The 21463-nt window shown below is 53.0% G+C and overlaps 1 long non-coding RNA gene across 1 annotated transcript; it reads left to right on the forward strand.

The window, feature by feature from the left end:
- The first annotated feature begins 1366 nt into the window (after positions 1 to 1366).
- Positions 1367 to 21229, forward strand: LOC144281868 (uncharacterized). Its single transcript, XR_013350273.1, has 5 exons — positions 1367 to 2082; positions 2373 to 2532; positions 8820 to 8930; positions 18015 to 18053; positions 20885 to 21229. It is a non-coding gene; the product is annotated as an uncharacterized LOC144281868 (long non-coding RNA).
- Positions 21230 to 21463: the final 234 nt, after the last annotated feature.

Here is a 21463-nt window from a genome sequence, read left to right on the forward strand (position 1 = left end):
AGTTGAGCGTCTGTCTTCAGCTCAGGGGTGATCCCGGGGTCCTGGGATCGGGTCCCGCATGGGCCCCCTGCATGGAGCCTGGTTCTCCCTCTGCCTGTGTCTCTGCCTCTCTCTCTGTATGTCTCATGAATAAATAAATAAAATCTAATAAATAAATAAATACATACATTTATATAAACAAGACCTATACCAGTACCTTTAAGACCTTCCACTTGCCTCCACTGCAGCCTCCTCCCTCATCCCGAAGGACGACTTTCCTGAATTTTGTTTTAATTATGCTAATCATTTCCTCAACGTGTCTCTTAGTTTTACCAACCTTGGTAGAAATCCCAAGATAACATGTTGTTTAGTTGGGTTTTGCTTTTTGGGGTGCAAAGGGCATCGTTCTATAGTTATATGACTCCCCTTTTCCACACAGCATTGTTGTTCTTTTTAATTTAAGCTTTTATTTTCAGCTAGTCTCTACACCTGATGTGGAGCTCGAACCCACATCCCCAAGATCAAGAGTCACAGGTTTCACCGACAGAGCCAGCCAGGCAACACCACATTGCTTTTTAAAATACATTTCTGGGGGATCCCTGGGTGGCTCAGCGGTTTAGCACCTGCCTTTGGCTCAGGGCATGATCCCGGGGTCCCGGGATCAAGTCCCACATCAGGCTCCCCGCGGGGAGCCTGCTTCTCCCTCTGCCTGTGTCTCTGCCTCTCTCTGTGTGTCTCTCGTGAATAAATAAATCAGATCTTTAAAAAAAAAAAAAGAAAGAAAGAAAATGCCTTTCTATTGCCTGTATACCTATAACTTACTCATTTGGTGATTGAATAACATTCTATTTTAGGAATATACCACTGGTCATTCAGCCATTCTGTTACTGGATGTTATTTCTGGGATTTGTTATTTATTTACCTATGTGGCTATTACCAGGAGTGTGCTTTGGAAATCCTCATACGTAATCTTAACTAGAGTCGCAGAAACAAACAGAGTGAAGTCACTGGCCCAGGGGCCCGGAGCTAGTGGGGCTGGGATTCGCAGAGCTCTGAGGTACCCACCTCCAGTACCTGCCTGTCTCAGGAGGTCACGGAAGACCCAGGGAGGAGGGAACGTGCCTGCATCTCTAGCCAGGCCCTGAAGCTGCTCCTCCGGACTTGCCTGACCCCATGTACCCAAGTCCCTGCTTTGTTACCTACCTTAACTCTAAAGACCCCAAACGGTTCCCTCCTGCGCCCTCCAGGCATAGCAACCCCAGGGGCTGACCCCAAGCCAGGCACAGAGGGCAAACAAAGCCCCCTTTCCGGGGTGGGGTCACAATGGTCTCAGCTCCTGTTGAGCACCCTGTCTGCTGTGCCCCCATCTTCACGGGAACCCTTTTAACATTAAGCTCAGTGACATTAGGTGTTTACTCGGCCTCATAACTACTTTTAAGATAGTAAAAATATTGAGAAACAAGGCCAGGTTGATCACCGTAATGATGATACGTCAACCCCAGCAAGAATGCCTCACATTTGGGGACTGCTCGCTGGGCCGCAGGCCTCGGGCCAGCGCTCTGCATGTGCCTCGTCCTTGGCTGGGAGTGCCCTCCTCTCCTTCCCGCCCCCGACGGTTGCCTGCCCGGTTCCATTCATCTTTTTTGATGATGTCACCTCCTCCGGGAGGCCCGCCGAGACTCTTCCAGTGCTCCTCTGCTCCCACCGCGCCCGGCCCGTGTCCCTACGTTCTGGATTGTGATTGCCCGCAGGGGACCTCCTCCGGGAGGTCCGGCGCTGCGCCAATTGTAGCCGGCACGACCGGGTGATGAGTCACGAAGCTCCGTCCCCTCCCAAAGCTAGCCGCGCGAGCCAGAGTCTCACTCTCTTCCGGCTCAGGAAGGCGGCTCTTTCCTGAGAAGCTGACTCTTCTGCAGAATCCAGAATCCGGGGAACCCCTGCTCCACTTACAGCTGGATTTTGCAAACCTTGGCCCTGATTCCCGGGAGCATTCTGGATGTGATGATGCCCAGCCCACGCCTGCGTCTTGGAGGCTGGGCTTGCCAGCTTCCTTCCCGGAACCTGCCTGCTTTCTTGCCACCTGCCTGCATCTGGCCGGCCTGGGTGAGGTCTTCAGGGGTCCCAGACTGGCCCACCCCCTGGGCGAGGGATGGGGGACCCGGAGAGAGAAAGGTGCTAGGAATTACCTTGGCTTTTGATGGTTCCACTGGGCAGCTCATGGGGGGAGGGTGTTACCTGTGTAGGAAGGGTGGGCAGGCTGCCCTCAAGGCCTTGGCACAGAGGTTAAATTCATCCAGGACTTACAGAAGCAGAGAAAAAAATCAGGTCCCTCCCCTGTTTTTTTGATGTTCCTCATATATTTTTTTATTTTTTTCTCATATATTTTTTTAAAGTTATTTTTTAATTTAAAAAAATGTACGTAATCTCTACATGGGACTGGAACTCACAACCCAAGGATCAAGAGTCACGTGCTTCTCTGACGGAGCCAGTCCGGCACCTCATCTCCTAGTATATTTTAAGAAGACATCACAGTAGAGCTACAAAAGGATTGAGGTATGCTTTAAACAGCAGTGGAAAAAAATAAATAAATAAACAGTAGTGGAACGAAGTAACTTTTCATCATGTGCTCAGATGCAGTGGGACTACAGTACACGATATATCAGCAGGATCTTTTTTCTTTTTTAGTATTTTATTTATTTATTCATAATAGACATAGAGAGAGAGAGAGAGGCAGAGACACGGGCAGAGGGAGAAGCAGGCTCCATGCAGGGAGTCTGACGTGGGACTCGATTCCAGATCCCAGGACCACACACGCCCTGGACCAAAGGCAGGCGCTAAACCGCTGAGCCACCCAGAGATCCCCAGCAGGATCGGTTTTAAAGAAGATATTGTTTCCTTGGAATAATGGCTGATTGTGGGGCTGGGGCCAGAAAAGGGTGAGCCTGGGGCATCTGGTGGGCCCAGAGTTGGCAAGTGCTCAAAACACAAAAGGATGGGGTGTGTCAAAGGGACCCAGGAGCTAAATCACTCCAGTGGCCAAAGCAGCCACAATTAGAGCCATAAAAGAAATAACAGAATATTAGATGATAACCCGAAGCATAAAATACATATCCATGAGTCCACACTGGTAGAAATAAATATTGAATAGCTCACCGGGAAGGAAGAACTAAATCTTCCTTACCGAAGAATTCAAAATAATCTACGTCGATTGTCCAGGAGACGGAGCTTGATTAACCCACCCACTTCCCCTTCCCTTGACTGCGCACTAGACTTTTTTTTTTTTTTTTAATATTTATTTATTTGAGAGAGAGAGCACAAGCAGGGAGAACGGAGGAGGGAGAAGCAGGCTCCTCGAGGAGCAGGGAGCCCGATGCGGAACTCGATCCCAGGACCCTGGGATCACACCCTGAGCCGAAGGCAGCTGCTTAACGGCCTGAGCCACCCAGGCGCCCCCCTTGCTTCTGAGCCATAGAGCAGGAGACGGGAAAATAGAAACCTTGCGGTGGAGAATCCTCGTAGACACCACGTTGACCAAGTCTCTAAGGTTGACATCGCCTGGAGTGAGCGGAGTGGATCGCGTGCTTCCCGGGGTCGCCTGATGAGAGGCGCTCGTCCCTTCTGTGATTTTCTTCCCCCAAACTCACGACCCTAGAGGACGCCTCTGGCGGATGCCAACCCAAGGACCTTTTACAAAACCCTTGCCCGGGACGCCTCAGAACAGAAAGGATTCTAAAAAGCACGGCTGGGGGGACACCTGGCTGGTGGTGAAGCGTCCAGCTCTTGATTTCAGCTCAGGTCACAATCCAGGGTTGTGAGATCGAGCCCCTCGTCGGGCTCCACGCTCCTCGTCGGTGGTAGGGGGTCTGCTAGAGGTTCTCTCTCTCCCTGTCCCTCTCCCCCTGCTTGCTCTCTCTCTCTCTCTCTCAAAAAAAAAAAAAAAAAAACATAAAAATAAATAAATAAATAAATAAATAAATAAATAAATAAATAATAAAAAAGCCTGGAAAGACAGACACAGTCACAGCCCCCAGGGGACTCTGGAGAAACCAGCCAAGTGGATGCGACATGGTTCCCTGGGTGGGTTCCTGGATTAGGGAGAGTGCTAAGTCCGCAGCAGAGCTGGACTTCAGTGACAGGCTCGCATCGGGGCCGTGTCATTTTAGCTGTCACACGTGGGGCCAAGATGAAGATGTGTGAGATGAAGATGGTAACATTAGGGAACCCGAGCCCGGGTGAGGGCTGTATGGGACCTCGGCACACTCTTTGCGACTCTTCTGTAAATCTAACATCAATTCCCAAAGTGAAAAGGTGATGAAAAAAAACACACCTATCTATCTAGACCTTCATGGGCCTTGAGGGCCGTGTGTTTTGGCAAGGGGCCGACGCCGTCGTCCGTTTCCACGGCTCTGTGTGTATACGTGCTGTGACCGAGTGTGTTTCCATTGGGAGATAAGTGTCCAAAGTCTACACTTGGGGACTTTCTGTTTATGGGGCCCTGGCCAGATGGCCCTCCTGCCTGCCTCCTCTTTTCCCTGGCCAGTCCTCCCTGCCCCCCCAAACTCCGCTACCCCAGCTCCCTCTTTTCTGAACTTTGAATTCTGCTCACATTCTGCGTGGTTAGAGCTGGAAAGCCCCAGAGACTCTACTAGCCGGGAACCTTTGCTGTGTAGATGGGGAGACTGCCAGGGACAGGGACTTGCCCCTGGCCACGCAGCGAGTTAATTTGGGCACAGCTGAGCATGGGACTGGCCGAGCTTTCTCCATCCCAGGCATCCCATGGCCCCGTTTGCTGCAGACCTGAGGTTCAAACCCACGCAAGTGCTCGGAAGTCCTGGTGACTCACTTGGGGACTAGATCGGGTCAGTGCCTAACCCGAACGAATGGTCGCATCACAGGTGTCTGTCACAGGGGGTGGGTGTGGGAGCTGTTTTCCCCTTGGCCCCACCCCTCCCTTACCTGGTGAGGCCCACCTGTGGGGGCTGAAGGGAGGCGGAAGGGTGAATCTGCAGGCCCCAGCTCCAGAGCTACCGCACCCAAGGGGAGTTCTGTGAAGCCTTAATGGTGTGCACTGAGGTCGGGTCCTCAATTTGGGGTTGTATGTTTGTTCCCTAATCTATGCTGGGGAACACAACCATGGGGATATCCTTGGAGCTGCCAGAGAGGTCCCTGGGCTTCCCTGGGAACTGGGGAGTGAGGGGCTGGGCCAAGGTGGCCTTGCTGCAGAGCCAGTGTGCTGGGGTGCATGGACCCTGGGAGGAGGAGGGGCCTGGCCTTGTACCTGGGTCCCTGTGCCTCCTACACTGTGTTCCCATCCTGAACCGTGATGATCTGGGACCCCACTGTCCCCCCACCTGACTATGGCCCCCCAGGACCGGACTGGGCACAGATGTCAGTAAGCCCCCCTCCCCCGGGGGTCTCCCCCTGAGCCCCCTGTGAAGGTTCAGCTGGGAGTGGAGAACTGGGAGGTGGACTTAGATGAGCTCGCATCTAGGCCAGGTCTAACCACAGGGTCAGGAGCTTGCTGCTAGCCGAGCTGACGTCAGCTCACATGGTTAACGTGCCCGCCCACGCACGGGGGTGTCATCTGGACCAACTCACAAGATCCCAGAGGTCACTAGAGTGGAGCTCCCAAGCCGGTCAGCAGTGATGGGCTGTGTGCGGGCTCGCTGGCTGATGAACACGCGGCAGGAAGCCAGCTGGTGGTCCCCACGGCGCCCCTGCCCGATTCCCCTCCTAACAGTACTGGGAATTTCCCAGCCATGTGATCTGGCCAGAACTGACCCCATTCCAAGGCAGGGCCTAACTGGCTTGAGCAAGTCAGCGTATCTCATTCTCCAGGCTCTAGTAATTGGCCAGGGCAAGGCACATGACCCCACGCAGGCCAATCGGGGTTGATGAGTCCCGGTGCCGGGTTTTTATTTCCAGCTAACTGGGGAGCAAGCTCTCTGGCTTTTGCCAATCGCAGATGAGTAAAGCAAGTAGTGCCAGGAGCTTCTGGAAGCCACCTTGTGACACATCACGGGAGGCAGAGCCAAGAGACTGAAGGAACATAGGTCCTTGGTTACCGCAGCCAGATCGAGCCTTGCCTGAAGCTATCCCTAACTCTAAGCCTTTTGGCTCGGCAAGCACATCAATTTTGTCTCTCACAAGCAAGAATATCCTTGATAATGGTGAACAGCAATTAATGACTATTAAGGATGTGATAATTGCATAAAATACAGCTTTGAGGATAAAATTGTACAAAACCTGAGTTCTGTGGGACTGTTCAGAAATTACTAGGGCAGTCTCTTAGTGGTGAAAAGACCAGCAAACGGCCGAGCTAGTTCAAGGTCTGCTATTTGGCACGTAGTGAGGCCCACAGAGGTCACCAGATTTGCTTGGGTTTTTAAATTTTTATTATTATTATTATTATTATTAATTTTTTTTTTTGCTTGGGGATTTATAGCTGCTCAGTAGGGCCTCTGGCTCCCAGTCCACTAATTCTTGATGTTTCGTGATTATTGGAATGCTTGAATTTCCCCTAATTCCCTGTGAAATCATCACTACCTGTTTTTTCTCCCCTCTTGCCTCCTTGTTTTTCTCTGAGTAGAGGGTAGGCGCATGGCGGGGTCCCCTCCTGTGGCCTCTCTGCTCAGCTCCCAAGCAATGACTGAGGGCCTTGGGCTGGTCAGGCCAGGGAAGGGATGGTAGGCCCTGGCGGATGGTCCGTCCCCCCAGCCTCAGGAAAACCAAAGCTGGGAGGCTCAGAGAGAGCTCAGGCCAGAGCCCCCACAAGGGAGGCCAACCCAGAGAGGTGGGGAACTGTGTGTGTGAGAATCTGGCCTCACAATCCTTGTGGCCCCAGCTTTGACACCTCCCCTCCCCTACCCAAAAGCCCTCCATGACTCCTGACACTATCAGTAGTCGTGGGATGGATATGCACAGCTGCACAGGTGGGGCACTGCCTACTGCGGAGTACGGTCTGAATGGCACCCCCTGGAGGTGTGCAGTCCACACACCGCTTGCATGACCATACACAGTGAGCCTAGGTTTCATTTCCCAACAAGCTTGAACACTCAGACTGCTTTCACAGCCATAAATGAGCCTGCAAACGCTTTTTTAAATGAAAAAAATATATAATAATTTCAATTTCTTGCAAGATAAATAAGATAAATGGAGAAAATTTATTTTCTTTTACATCTGTCTGATCCCAAAGATTGTACTAAAAAGTTTCTATCAATTACGATTCCTTATGTTTTATTTATTTGTTTTTTTCCTTATGTTTTATTTTATCTTTTTAAATATTTATTCATGAGAGACACAGAGAGAGAGGCAGAGACATAGGCAGGGGGAGGAAAAGCAGGCTCCTCAAGGGGAGCTGGATGCGGTACTCGATCCCGGGACCCCGAAATCACGCCCTGAGCCGAAAGGAGATGCTCAACCGCTGAGCACCCGGGCGTCCCACGATTCCTTATTTTCTAAAGGTGACTTCGGATGCTTTCCTATTTAGTAAGTAATGCCCATTGTTTAACAGAATTTAAGTTAATTTTAGGAGAACAAGTCAGAGTTGTAGATGAATGAATTAAACAAATTTTTCAGGCTTGGTTTGGGGGCTGACTGTATGCTGAAATGATCATTATAGATTGAAGTGTACATGCCGTGAATTAAAAAAAAATAGACTTTGCTTTCACTACATGTGAGTTTAGGATCCTTGCATTCTGTGCTTCATTTCTGTGATTTATTTAGTTATTTTAAAAACAAATTTTGTGCTTTGATTCTAAAAGAAGAGAGAGGAGAGGAGATAGGATCTCCTCAAATAACCCATTTCAGGGACAAATAGCTGTTATTTCCCAAAGATGAAAAGCTAAAATGGCTATATTTTCGCTTTTTTAGTATGGGTTTTTGAAGTATTAGAGCCATTTCGACATTCCGCGTAAGATTTTTTTTTTCTTTCTCCCGAACAGGTGATACATAAACAATGTAAAAGGTTCAAAAGGTACAGGTGTGTTTGTAGTAGAACCAAAGCCTCTCCTCCTCCCCAGTCCTTGAAGTGGTTCAGCTCTCCAGGAACCACTGCAGTGAGCAGTTCCTTAAACACCTTTCAAGACAGATTCTGTGCATCTACAAGCAAATCTTTGCACATATACTATTTTGCTGGATCTCCCCTCATTTCTGCACAACCGACCGCACTTGGCTTTGTGTGCTTCATAATAATCGTCATAATTCCAGTCGGTACATGCGATGCTGCCTCATTGCTGGTTATTCACCAAAAAATATCCAGCTGAAAACAATTACATCATAAGGGTGCATCCTAATTTGTTTAGGCCATTTTCGGCTGCTAGACATTTGGGCCTTTCTAATCTTTTTTTTTTTGGGGGGGGGGCCTTTCTAATCTTTAGCTGTTGCAAAGCAATACTTCGGCCTATACTCTGGGTGCTCGAGGCTCTGCAACTGCGCCCATAGACAGCGCATACAGATACGCTACATTCGTCTTGTTGGGTCAAAGGGTGTCTTCGTTTGCAAGGGCTGCCGAAACCAAGCCCCACACACTGGGTGGTTCAACAATGGACACGGATTATTTCACACTTCCGGAGGCCAGGAAGTCCAAGATCAAGGTGTGGGCAGGGTTGGTTCACTCCGAGGGCTGTGAAGGTAAATAGGCCTTCTGGCAGTTTGCTGGCAATTTCTAGTGTTTCTTGGCTTGTGGATGCATCACCCCATCTCCGTGTTGATGTTCGCATTCTCTCGGCACATGTCTGCGGCCAGATTTCCTCCTTTATTTTTATTTATTTATTTATTTATTTATTTATTTATTTTATTTTATTTAATTTTATTTTATTTTTTATTTTATTTTTTTTTAGATTTCCTCCTTTAATAAGGACATCAGTCCTCTTGGATTAGGGGCCTCCCCTACTCCGGTATGACTCCGCTTTCACCGGTGACTTCAGGAATTACCCTCTTTCCAAGGAAAGGTACGTTCTGAGGTCCTGGGGGTGAGGACTTCAACATATGAGGTTTAGGGAGGGGGACACAGCTCAGTCCAGAACCACAGGTACCTGAGAGTTTACCTTTAGAGCACTTGTTGCTAAATTGCTCTTCCTACAAACGGTACCTTACATTCCCATCAGCGGTGATGAAAATGACCCAGATGACATTTCTTTGGCAACACAGTGCGTCATCATCAGACATTGTGATCTCAGCCAGTCTGGCAGATGAAAAATGGTAACTAACTCATGGGATGCCTGAGTGGGTGGCTCAGCGGTTGAGCATCTGCTGTTGGCTCAGGGCGTGATCCCGGGGTCCCGGGAACGAGTCCCCACATTGGGCTTCCCTGCAAGGAGCCTGCTTCTCCCTCTGCCTGTGTCTCTGCCTTTCTCTGTGTCTCTCATGAATAAATAAATTAAAATCTTTAAAAAACAACAGAAATGGTATCTCATTGTAGCCTCAAAGGGTTCTTTTTTCTTACATTGAAGACCAGCTTACTTTTTTTTTTTTTTTAGATTTTATTTATTTATTCATGAGAAACAGAGAGACAGAGAGGTAGAGACACAGGCAGAGGGAGAAGCAGGCTCCATGCAGGGAGCCCGATGTGGATGGGACTCAGTCCCGGGTCTCCAGGATCATGCCCCAGGCCGAAGGCAGGCGCTAAACTGCTGAGCCACCTGTGCTGCCCCCAGCTTACATTTTTAAAAATGATTTATTTATTTATTTTAGAGAAAGAGAGAGAGCATGAGCAGGAGGGGCAGAGGGAGAGAATCTCAAGAAGACCCCACACTGAGCATGGTGGAGCCTGGACGTGGGGCTCGATCTCATGACCCTTGAGATCACAACCTGAGTCGTCATCCAGCTGGTTACTGACTGAGCCACCCAGTGACTTGCATTTTTTTGGTGGACAATTGTTTACATCCTTTGCCTGTTTCATACTGGATTAGTGGTCCTGATTTAGGGGAGCTCTGTAAAGATAAGGGAAATGAATGCTTTGTGAGTATTTTACATGTTTTCTTTTCCTATAAGTTGATTGTTATTTGACTTTGTGAGTTTCTTTTTTCTTTACCCAAGGGGGAAAAAACTTCCAAATTAATGTACATGGACAGGTTATTTCTTTTATTTCTTTCATTTTCTTTTATTATTTTCTTTTGGGGGATTCCTGTGATATTTAGGAAGGCCTTCTCCACTCTAAGATTATAGCATGAATTCTCCTATTTTTTTTTTCCTGACACATTTATGGCTTCTTTTTTTTTTTTTTTTTTTAAGATTTTACTTATTTGACAGAGAAAGAGAAGGAGAGAGCACACATGAGCGGGGGCCAGGAGCAGAGGGAGAGGGAGAAGGAAACTCTCTGCTGAGCAGGGAACATGATGCAGGGCGATGCAGGGCTCGATCCCAGGATCCTGGGGTCATGACCTGAGCTGAAATCAGATGCTTAACCATCTGAGCCACCCAGGTGCTCCAATGGTTTCATTTTTTAATGTATATAGTTTAAAAAAATTTGTTGGAGCATAATTTTGGCATAGATGTAAGATAAGGACCCAATCTAGCCATCTTGGTGGATACTTGGTGGTCCCAACAGCATTTATCAAATAATGTGTGAAAACCACCATCAGATGTAAACAGTGTGTCAATATGTGGAATTTGCAACTTTTTCATTAAAAAGTTGTCCTGACTGGGGTGTCAGGTTGGTTCAGTCCATGGGGCGTGTGACTCTTGATCTAGGGGTTGTGGGTTCGAGCCCTATCTTGAGTGTACAGATTAAAGATAAAATCTTAAAAAAAGGGGATCCCTGGGTGGCTCAGCGGATTAGCACCTGCCTTTGGCCCAGGGTGCGATCCTGGAGTCCCGCGTTGGGCTCCTGGCATGGAGCCTGCTTCTCCCTCCTCCTGTGTCTCTGCCTCTCTCTCTCTTTATGTCTATCATAAATAATAAATAAAGGGATCCCTGGGTGGCGCAGCGGTTTGGCGCCTGCCTTTGGCCCAGGGCGCAATCCTGGAGACCCGGGATTGAATCCCACATCAGGATCCCGGTGCATGGAGCCTGCTTCTCCCTCTGCCTGTGTCTCTGCCCCTCTCTCTCTCTCTCTGTGTGACTATCATAAATAAAAAATTAAAAAATATATTTTAAAAAATAAATAATAGCTGAGTGAAGTAAGTCAGTCGGAGAAGGACAAACATTATATGTTCTCATTCATTTGGGGAATATAAATAATAGTGAAAGGGAAAATAAGGGAAGGGAGAAGAAATGTGTGGGAAATATCAGAAAGGGAGACAGAACGTAAAGACTGCTAACTCTGGGAAACGAACTAGGGGTGGTAGAAGGGGAGGAGGGCGGGGGGTGGGAGTGAATGGGTGACGGGCACTGGGTGTTATTCTGTATGTTAGTAAATTGAACACCAATAAAAAAAAAAATAAATAATAAATAAATAAATATTAAAAAAAAGAAAATTAGAAACTCATGGAAAAGAAAAGAGAATTTATATAAAAAAAAAACTTAAAAAAAAAGGTTGGGACGCCTGGGTGGCTCAGCGGTTAAGTGTCTGACATCAGCCCAGGGCATGATCCTGGAGTCCCGGGATCAAGTCCTGAATCGGGATCCCTGTGTGGGGCCTGCTTCTCCCTCTGTCTGTGTCTCTGCCTCTCTCTCTGTGTCTCTCATGAATAAATAAAATCTATTTTTTTTATAAAAGGGTTGTCCTGATTGTAGTTTACCATCCTTTTTCTTAAAGAATTTTTGGGGGGCGCCTGGGTGGCTCAATCAGCTAGGCAGCTGGCTCTTGGGTTTGGCTCTGGTCATGATCTCAGCGTCAAGAGATCGAGCCCCGTGTGAGGCTCCATGCTCAGTGAGGAGTCTGCTAGAGCATTCTCTCCCTCCATCTGCCCCTGCCCCTGCTCTCTTTCTCTGAAATAAATATTAAAAAAAAAAGAATTTTTGTCTTTTAATAATGATGGATCATGGGTGTCGACTATGAATTTGTTATGGTAATAAAAATAATTCAAAAACAGTTTCAGGGCAGCCCCGGTGGCGCAGCGGTTTAGCGCCGCCTGCAGCCCAGGGCGTGATCCTGGAGACCCTGGATCGAGTCCCACATCAGGCTCTCTGCATGGAGCCTGCTTCTCCCTCTGCCTGTGTCTCTGCCTCTCTCTCTCTCTCTGCATCTCTATGAATAACTAAATAAAATCTTAAAAAAACAAAACAAAACAGTTTCAGAGGCAAAGCTGCCCCCCGGGGCTGGCAGTGTTCAGTCACGACAAAAAGGACTGAGTCACTGCGAATGCCTACTTGGTGAGCACTCAAAAGTTTCTCAAACAGCTCCCTTTTAAGCATTAATAAATATTTATTAATTGATCACAATATAGAAATCGATGAAAATCCTCCTTGGCTCTGTAGATGCATTTTGCAGTCAACAAATATGCAATCCATATTTCCCCATTCTAAGGTGTACTTACTTAAAAAGTGAGTATTACTGAAATTGGGGCTGTCTTACAACCGGTATGTGTATTGAATGCACCCTTTTTTCCTGGAAAGTTGTTATTCAAGCATTTTTGAATCGGCAAAGTGTCCAATGGGGAAGGTTCTTTAACAATCTGTACTTCACCTGACCCTTGACCCGCCCAAATGCATGTCTTGAATTAAAAGAAATCGACCTAAAAAAAAAAAAAAAAAAAAAAAAAAAGAAATCGACCTAAATAAATCCCATGCTTTAAAAAAAAAAAAAAAATCCGACATTCTCCTAGTGAAGCCATTCTCAATCTATTGACTCCATCACCGGGTGACATTCCGCCTTGTGCCCGGGGCCCTGGCATCTGAAGCAGAATAGAGACAGGCCATTCAGTCGGTTTTAAAAACATTCAGAGCAGCAGGTTCTTGGCTGGGAGAGGGGAGAAAAAAAAAAAAGGTGCCCTTCTCAAGAGATGTGATTCCTTCAACGGAGAACCTACTTCTTCCTAATTGGGAGAGAGCTTTTTTTTTTTTTTTTTTTAAGATTTACATTTATTTATTCATGAGAGAGAGAGAGGCAGAGACACAGGCAGAGGGAGAAGCAGGCTCCATGCAGGGAGCTGGACGCAGGATTCGATCCCGGGACCCCAGGGTCACGCCCCAGGCCTAAGGCAGGTGCCAAACCGCGGGGTCACCCAGGGATCCCCGGGGGACACTTTTTGTGCTGCGGGGACACTACCTGGGTTTGAATAGGTCCATCCTCAAGGAGGAAGGTTTCTCCTAAAGGCCTGAGCGCCCACCGCGCGGAGCGGAGCGCAAGGACCTGGCGCATTTCAGGAGGAGCCCGGAGGGCCCGGGATCCGCGGGGGGCGGGGCGGGGCTGCCAGCAGGGAGGCCGCAGGAAGCTTGGGAGCCCCCACCCCCCTGGGTCCCGGACCCGCCACGAGCTCGCCAGGAGGGCCGTGTGCGCGGGAGGAGGCACCTGCGGGCCCGCGGCACCTGCGCCCCGAGCGCGCCCCGGGCGGCTGCATCTGCACCCACGGGCGGCGGGGCTCCCATGTCCCCTCTCCCGGAGCCCCGAGCTGCAACCGAGCCCCTCGGGGGCCTGACCTCACCGATGACGCGTCCTCGCCGGGATGACTCGGCAGGAACGCGGTGCCACGCCCTCTCCCGGGCCGGCGCGCGCGGGCTGAGTCGCCCCCTCCCCGTCCCCGTCCCCTCCCCAACCCCCGGGTGACCCCGCTGCCCCCGCAGCTGACCCTCGTCCCCCTCCGCAGCGCTCCCAGGCCCCCCCCCCCGCTGCTCCCGGGAACGCGGCCGGGCCGCCCCCTCCCCGCCCCCCTGGGGACCCGGCTGCCCCCGCAGCTGACCCCCGTGCCCCCCCCAGCGCTACCAGGCCCACCCCTCACCCCCCGCTGCTCCGGGGACGCGGCCGGGCCGCCCCCTCCCCGCGCCCCCAGTGACCCGGCTGCCCCCGCAGCTGACCCTCGCCCCCCCCCAGCACTCCCAGGCGCCCCACCCCGCTGCTCCCGGGGACGCGCCCGGTTCGCCCCCTCCCCGCCCCCCTGGGGACCCGGCTGCCCCCGGAGCTGACCCTCGCCCCCCCACAGCGCTCCCAGGCCCCCTCCGGGCGCTGCTCCCAGGGACGCGCCTGGGTCGCCCCCTCCCCGCGCTCCCGGTGACCCGGCTGCCCCCGCAGCTGACCCTCGCCAACCCCCAGCGCTCCCAGGCCCCCGCGCTGCTGCTCCCGGGGACGCGCCCGGGTTGCCCCCTCCCCGCCCCCCTGGGGACCCGGCTGCCCCCGGAGCTGACCCCCGTGCCCCCCGCAGCGCTCCCAGGCCCACCCCTCCCCCCCCGCTGCTTCGGGTACGCGGCCGGGCCGCCCCCTCCCCGCGCCCCCGGTGACCCGGCTGTCCCCGCAGCTGCCCCTCGCCCCCCCCAGCGCTCCCAGGCCCCCCCCGCGCGCTGCTCCTGGGGACGCGCCTGGGTCGCCCTCTCCGCGGAGCGGGCCGTGGGCTGGCCTGGGGCGCCCCCTCCCGGTGGCCGCGGGGAGGCCGCGCGCCCGGGACGCCGAGCTTCGGCTCTGAACCCCGCGACCCCGACCAACCCCTCCCCCCCCTCCCCCCCCCCCCCGCGGCAGCTGCCCGCCCTCCGCCCGCGGGAGGCGGGGCACACGGAGTCCCAGCAGGTGTTCTCCTGCGCGGCCCGACGACCTGCAGGCCCTAACGGAGGGGGCCGCCTGGGCGGAGTCAGGGTGCCGGCCGAAGGGTCCAGAGCGGCCTCCAGGGAAGGATGGAGCTGAGGGGACACAAATGAGGATGCCCAGGGAGCCTCGGCCCGAAGGATGCTTCTGGCACAAGCCCCGGCTCACTGACTGCGGGGGGGCCTCTCCGCGGGCCTCCAGGGGCAGGTGCTGATCCCGCAAAGGCCCTTCAGTAAGCGGCCGGTCTGCACAACACAGAACACCACACCAGGCAGCGCTTCCCAATTTATTATTATTATTATTTTTAAAGATTTTATTTATTTATTTGAGAGAGGGAGAGAGCACAAGCAGGGGGAGCATTGTGGGGGTGGGGGAGAAACAGACCTCCCCCCACTGAGTAGGGAGCCAGAAGCCGGCTCCATCCCAGGACGCCGGGATCCTGACCTGAGCTGAAGGCAGGCACCCCAGCAGGACTTCTCAATTAGGAGGGATGCGGGACCTCAGAGAAGACAGCCAAGCTGGGACCTTCCCTTGCAGGGGACCCCCAGGGCAAGTCTGGACGAAGGCGGGGAGATGGCCCAGAAGCTCCCGGTCCATCCCGAGAACCTGGACCTGGGCTGTAGTCCTCAGGGTCCCAGGACTGACAGGCCTTCCGTGAGGCGCTCGGCAGCTGTGACCTTTGGGGATGGGATGAACTGGGCCTGCGAGGGCGGGCGGGCGGGAAACCCGGGCCCGGTCCAGACTCACTGCCGGCTCACCCTGCGCCCCTCAGCTGGCCTCCTGTCTGGCCGGCTCCCCGTCCCTCCCGGGAGGTCACCCCGGCCCGCTCCATGCGCCCAGCGCTCCCGTTCTGGACGGCGGCCCCGTGTCTGTGCCCCGTGCCCGACTTAAGCCCTAACCTGGCTCTCTCCCCGGCACCTGGCATACTGCCCGGTGCTCCGGGGATGCTTGGTGACTTCAGTTGACTTGGGAAGGCGTCCCGGGGCTTCTCTGGCTTTAGGAAGGGTTGGGCGGGCAGAGAAGGAGGCAAGCCCCGTGCTTGACTGATGAAGGCCCCAGACAGTCCCGCTCCCTCTGCATCCCTGAGCCCTCCGGCTCTGACCCCCCTAGGTGGGGCGGCCCTTCTGCACATTCAGCCCCTCAGTCTGGGCTGGCCCACCTAGGGACCCCTCCTCGTCCAGCTCAGCCTCTGATTTCCCACCCTGGGCCCCTCTCCCCAGCGTGGCTGCCCCACTTACCCCAGCGGGCCTCTGACACCTGCACCAGGCTGCCCCTCAGCCCATTTGTACCCCAACACTGCAGGCCAGGCTGCCTCTTGGTGACAGATGCTCTCCTCACCCTGTTGGGGCTCTGACACCTGTGCTGGGCCCATCCTCACCTGGCTCTGGCACCCTGCCCTGGTCCTTGCTGCACCCCCTTCCCAAGCAGACGTATCTCTTGCTCTGCTGCACCTGAGGACCTTAGGAGAGACGGGGAGGGAGGGAGGGGGGGAGGGAAGGAAGGAAGGAAGGACGGAAGGAAGGAAGGGAGGAAGGGAAAGAGGAGGAACAGAGCAGTGCTTTTGAAAAGAATATTCTAACAGTGGAAACTTCTGTGCAATATCTTGGATTATATAAAATAGAGATGCTCGGGATGCCTGGGTGGCTCAGCGGTTGAGCGTGTGCCTTTGGGCTCAGGATGTGATCCCAGAGTCCCGGGATCGAGTCCCCTGTCGGGCTCCCTGCGTGGAGCCTGCTCTCCCTCTACCTGTGTCTCTGCCTCTCTCTCTCTGTGTCTCATGAATGAGTGAATAAAATCTTAAAAAAAAAACAAAACAAAAAGAAATGCTCTGGTTGAAAAGAGAGAGGAGGGAGAGGGAGAGGGAGAGGGAGGGAACAGGAGAGAGAGGGAGAGACGGAGAGAGGAGGAGGGGGACAGAGAGGGAGCCTGCAGGTCCACCAGGAACCCATGCACTTGGTCCCACTCTCTCAGAACTGTCACTAAGTCCTAGGGCTTCCTCGGTGTACCCTTTGGGGTCACTGGAAAAGAAATCTGCCCAGGAGAAGTGGATGCCGTTCTGCAGCCACTCAGGTGTCCTCTTGAAGCTGTTCTGAGAAGCAGCCCTTGAAGCTGTTGCAGGATGAGTCGGGTGCAGGGTCAGGGTCTGCAGGACACTGGCCGTGAATCCCAGGCTTGCCGGGTGCTGAGGTGTGGGGCGGGCCACCCCTGGCGTCCCCATCTCTGCCTACCTCGCGGGACAGAGCCTGGGACTCTGCTGGCTGGAGCAGCTGTCACAGCCTGGGAGCAACACTCAGGAAACTTTCACATCAGTGTGCTGATTTGGTTTGATCTTGGCAACAATTGATGAGATTTGGTTTATTAACCTACCGCCCCCCCCCCCCCCGCCCCGCTAGGACAGAAGAGGAAGTTAGGGTCAGAGGTGCCTAACTGGCCCTTGGGCAGGCGGAGGAAAGGCCAGGGCTCCCAACAGACCCCAACCCCAGCGTCTTCCCCGTGCCCTGGGTCTTTCCCTGGGCTTCTCCCTTCCTGTGTGAGCCAGGAGTGAGGTTAGGGCCGAGGGTTAGGACCCGGTAGTCAGGCAGAGGGTCAGGACCCTTTCCTGGCACCCCAGGGCGAGCTCTGAGGCCCCTCGCAGAGGTGGGGGATTTGAAATACGAGGACCAGATCATGACTCATCCAGATTAGGGCGCTTTTGAGAATGAAATGGAGTGCCGGTAATAATTACCCTGCGGCAACAGCTAAGAAATGGGAAGTAAGGTCACCCCTATCCTGGAACCGCCTACCTCCCCTCCTTCTCCACCCCCACAGCCTCAGCCCCCTAGACCGGATGCAGAACAGCAGCTATTCACTGGGCGCCTGGCTGTGCTGGACACTCCGCGGAGCTCGTTTTATTGGGTCCTTCCTGACAATGTGGGGCTGATTCAGGTTTTGTTCCCATTGTACTGATGGAGAGACTGAGGCCCAATGCCTCAAGAACATGCAGCTGGTCATTGGAGCTGGGATCTGAACCCAGGGAGACTGGCGTTCCTTGAAAGGATTATAATATAATTTTAATGAGTTAGTTTGGGCCGCAAGAATTGGATCATGGAATGGGGGCTCTCCGAGCCTCTGCTCAGACCTCCCCCCGCCCCCGCTGATCTCTCTTAGTTGTCTTTAGCTCAGGAACATCATTAAAGGGACAACTCTGCGCAGTGAGGGCATGTGTAGACGAGGGGGCGGGCAGGCAGGTGTGCTCAGCAGAGGGAAACGTGTTAGGAGCGTGGCGTGGAAGGGGAGCAGCAGGACGAGAATAACAAAAGCTGACATTTATTAAGCACTTGCCATATACTGGGTTCTGTTTTAAGTGTTTGCAAGGTATGGACCTGCTTCAGCTCCACAAGAACCCTATAAACCAAGTAACAGTATTATTCCCATTCTGCAGGTGAGAACACTGAGGTCACTGCTCTTGGTTACACAGCTGGTAAGTGAGTCAAGGCCTCACAGTCGGCTTAGCCATGGTGCACTTTGTCCTCAAGGAAGAGGATGCTGCTGGCCCCGGGGTGCGGGGGGTTGCTGAGTCCCTCCGGGTGGTGGCTGATTTTCAGGGAGCGGGGAGTCCAGGCGCCCGTGGTGTCCCCGCAGGAGAGCAGTCGGTGGAGGTGGGCCCAGGACCCCCTCGCTGTCCTCCGCGGCAGCTCATTTTCCTTCATTGTCTTTAAACGCTTCTCGCTCTCCGTTTTTTAAATCTAATTTTTCAGCTTCTTTTTTATCCTCACTCAAGTTGCTTTAATGAAACGAAAATGTGTCTGTTTCCCTCTGCTGGAGCTGCCCGGGGAATTTCAATATAAAACAAACAAGTTGGCTTTTAAAATTAAAATTTTATGGGTGGCATTTCCTCGTTTAATGGGAGGCACAAAAGGCTGGAGTAAAACCAATTAACACGGGGTTGGGACTCGGTGTTCAGCAAAATTAAACATCAGCAGCGCAGTGTGCAGGGAGATGTTGGTGCGGGGCCGGGATGGGGGGGGCACCCGGCACCCAGCACCCAGCACCCCGGGGCCTCGGACCCGCTCCAAGGCAGGTAGCTGTGGGGGTGAGCTCACGGGGTGCTCTGAGCTCATGGGGGAGAGGGGGGCTGGCCCCTTCGGATTCCCGGGACACCAGAATTTGGAGAGGCAGCCTGACTCCCTAAGGCTTCGGCAAGGGCCAGATTTCACCCGATTGTCCTCTTCAGGGATGGTACGAGTCCCACCCATCAAGGCGGGTGGCCCGGAGCTCGATCGTGGCTGTGCCCCGGGTCCCAGACTGTCAGGAATGTGCCAGGTGCTCCCCAAATCCCCGATGGCTGAGCGATGACTCCATGGGAGCAAATGCTAGCAATGGAACTCAGGCCTGAGTCACCCCGCACTTCTCAGCCAGCGCAGCATTTTGTTGGGGTTTTTTTTTGGGGGGGGAGAAAAGGTGTCAATGATGCGACGTGAGATCCTAGGAAGGAGGGGCAGGGCTGGTGGGGCCCCTACGGGAGAGCGGCCCCGTGAACCCCACAAGGGTAGAGTGAATGGCACCAGAGGCAAAGGCGGCCCAGGTCGGTGTGGGTGGGGGGGTGGGGGGTGCAGGCAGGAGAAAGGTGTGTGGGGGGGGAAGTGCAGTGACTGAATCTGGCCCGGAGGAGGTGTGTGCGTGTGCAAGATGACGAATTGGGAGGTGTCCGTGGGGGCCAGATGGTGACGCACGGGAGGAAGGGCTTCTTTCTACTTGATCTCCCAGGCAGTGGGGATCCTGGGAAGTTCCGGGCAGATCGATCTGGTCAGAGGTGGTCTCTGGAAAAGGGACTCCGGAGCCTGGTGGGAGGGCAGGGAAACGTGAGCTGGGTTAACGGCGGCTTTCGTCCAGGCTGAGCCCCCCAGGACCTATGACTGTTGGGCGAGGGCAGAGAAAGGGCTTGGGCTGCCGCTTCTGATCCCCTCACTGCCCTCCTGCCCCCTGCTGACTCTTTCTGAACCCCACTGGGGCAACTTTCTCCCCACCTTTTCTGCCCTCTGCCCCCTGACTCTATGGGGAGACCACTCTGGTTACTAGAGTCCCCAGAACAGCACTAAGACGGGGGGAGGCCAACCGCCCCACCTGCTCTGAGTCAGGAAATCAAGCTGCAAGCCGCCAGGAACCTGAGTTGTCCCCAACCAGACCCTTGGACCCATAAAAACACCTTGGAGCCCTGCAGGCCGCCGCACAGACCTCCAGCAGGAGTGTGGATGGCGGGTGCCAGGTTCTGGCTCTTGGGGAGGGTGCGTTAGAGGGAGTCGAGGTCAGAGGGAGGTCTGCGCTCGGATCCAGGCCTGTTGAAGTGTCCAAGGTCTATCTGAGGATCCAGGTGAGGGTCTCTTTGACACCAATTTGAGAACCTGTCTGAGGTTTATCTGTAAGTCTCTTTGAGGCCTGTTTAAAGGCCCAACACTGGCTGGGTTGGCCTGAGGGCAGGAGCATGAAACCAAAAAAAAAAAAAGGTCCGAGGCCAAGGCTGACCCTGACCCTTCTCCCTGCAGACGACAAAGAGGGGAAATCTGGCCAAGCCTGAAGCAGGTTCTTATGGCTGGTATCTTTCCTTTGGTGATGGATGACGTTTACCCCAAACCACACAGCAGTTGGCCAGCAGTCGGCCCCACCGCCCCTTCCTTTTTTTTATTTTTTTTATTTTTTATTTTTTTTATTTTATTTATTTATTTTTTAAATTTATTTATGATAGTCACAGAGAGAGAGAGAGAGAGAGAGGCAGAGACACAGGCAGAGGGAGAAGCAGGCTCCATGCACTGGGAGCCTGATGTGGGATTCGATCCCGGGTCTCCAGGATCGCGCCCTGGGCCAAAGGCAGGCGGCAAACCGCTGCGCCACCCAGGGATCCCCCCACCGCCCCTTCCATCCCAACAACCAGCTGGCTTACCTCGACCAATCTGGCAAAGACAACAGTTTTTGAGGACCACATCCCCTTGTCTGCCTCTGGGGAGAAAGATATGCGCCTTACCTGAAATGGGCTTTCAGGGATGAATAGGAGTTCGTTCACCTGGTGAACGAGGCAGGGACCAGTGTTGACTGACGCCAGTGAATATGCGGAAACGTCCAACAATCCTCTGTGGGCTGAGAGAACGACCTACAAGTACACCCGTGTTCCTGGAGTTCAGGATTTGCCGGACAAAGAGCCGGACGTACTGGTGCCACACAAAATAGCGGCAAAATAGAGCAAGAGCCTTGCAAACCGTGTGGGGCTGCACAAAGTGAAGCGTGGCTCTTACCAGCCGTGTCTCTTGTTTGTTGTAGGAACCAAGTGAGTCAAGATGTGTGAAGATGCCAACTGAGAAAAGTGTTTATAAAAAAAAAAGAAAAAAAAGAAAAAAAAGAAAAGTGTTTATAGATACGTTAACTAATATATTTAGGAAGTAGGTACATCAAGTGTGAGGATGTGGAAATGGAGCAGACGATTAAAATATCTGCTAATTTCTCTCTTGGATTCACATTTTCAGAGATGTTTATAAACTGAGAATTCTAATTACTTTTCCGCCCTCACACCTTTTCTCAGATGAATACACTGCAAGAGAGTTAGAGGATCTATTAAAAATATCATCATTTTCCTGGCGTACTGGTCGGGACGCTTTATACGGCGAATTACAGAACGGCCCGGGGCACAGGGGCTTAACCAGGGCAGGAAGGTAGAGGGGTGCCTGGGGGGCTCAGGGGCTGGGCGGCTCAGGGCGTGGGCCCTGGGGTCCTGGGATGCGCCCCGTATCAGGCTCCTTGCCTGCTTCCCCCCCAATCTCTGCCTGCTTCTCCCCCTGCTTGTGCTCACTCGCTCGCTCTCTGCCAAATAAATATATAAAATCTTTTTTTTTAAGGTTTTAT

This window comes from Canis aureus, chromosome 13 (assembly GCF_053574225.1).
Source record: "Canis aureus isolate CA01 chromosome 13, VMU_Caureus_v.1.0, whole genome shotgun sequence".
Classification (NCBI taxonomy): Eukaryota; Metazoa; Chordata; class Mammalia; order Carnivora; family Canidae; genus Canis; species Canis aureus.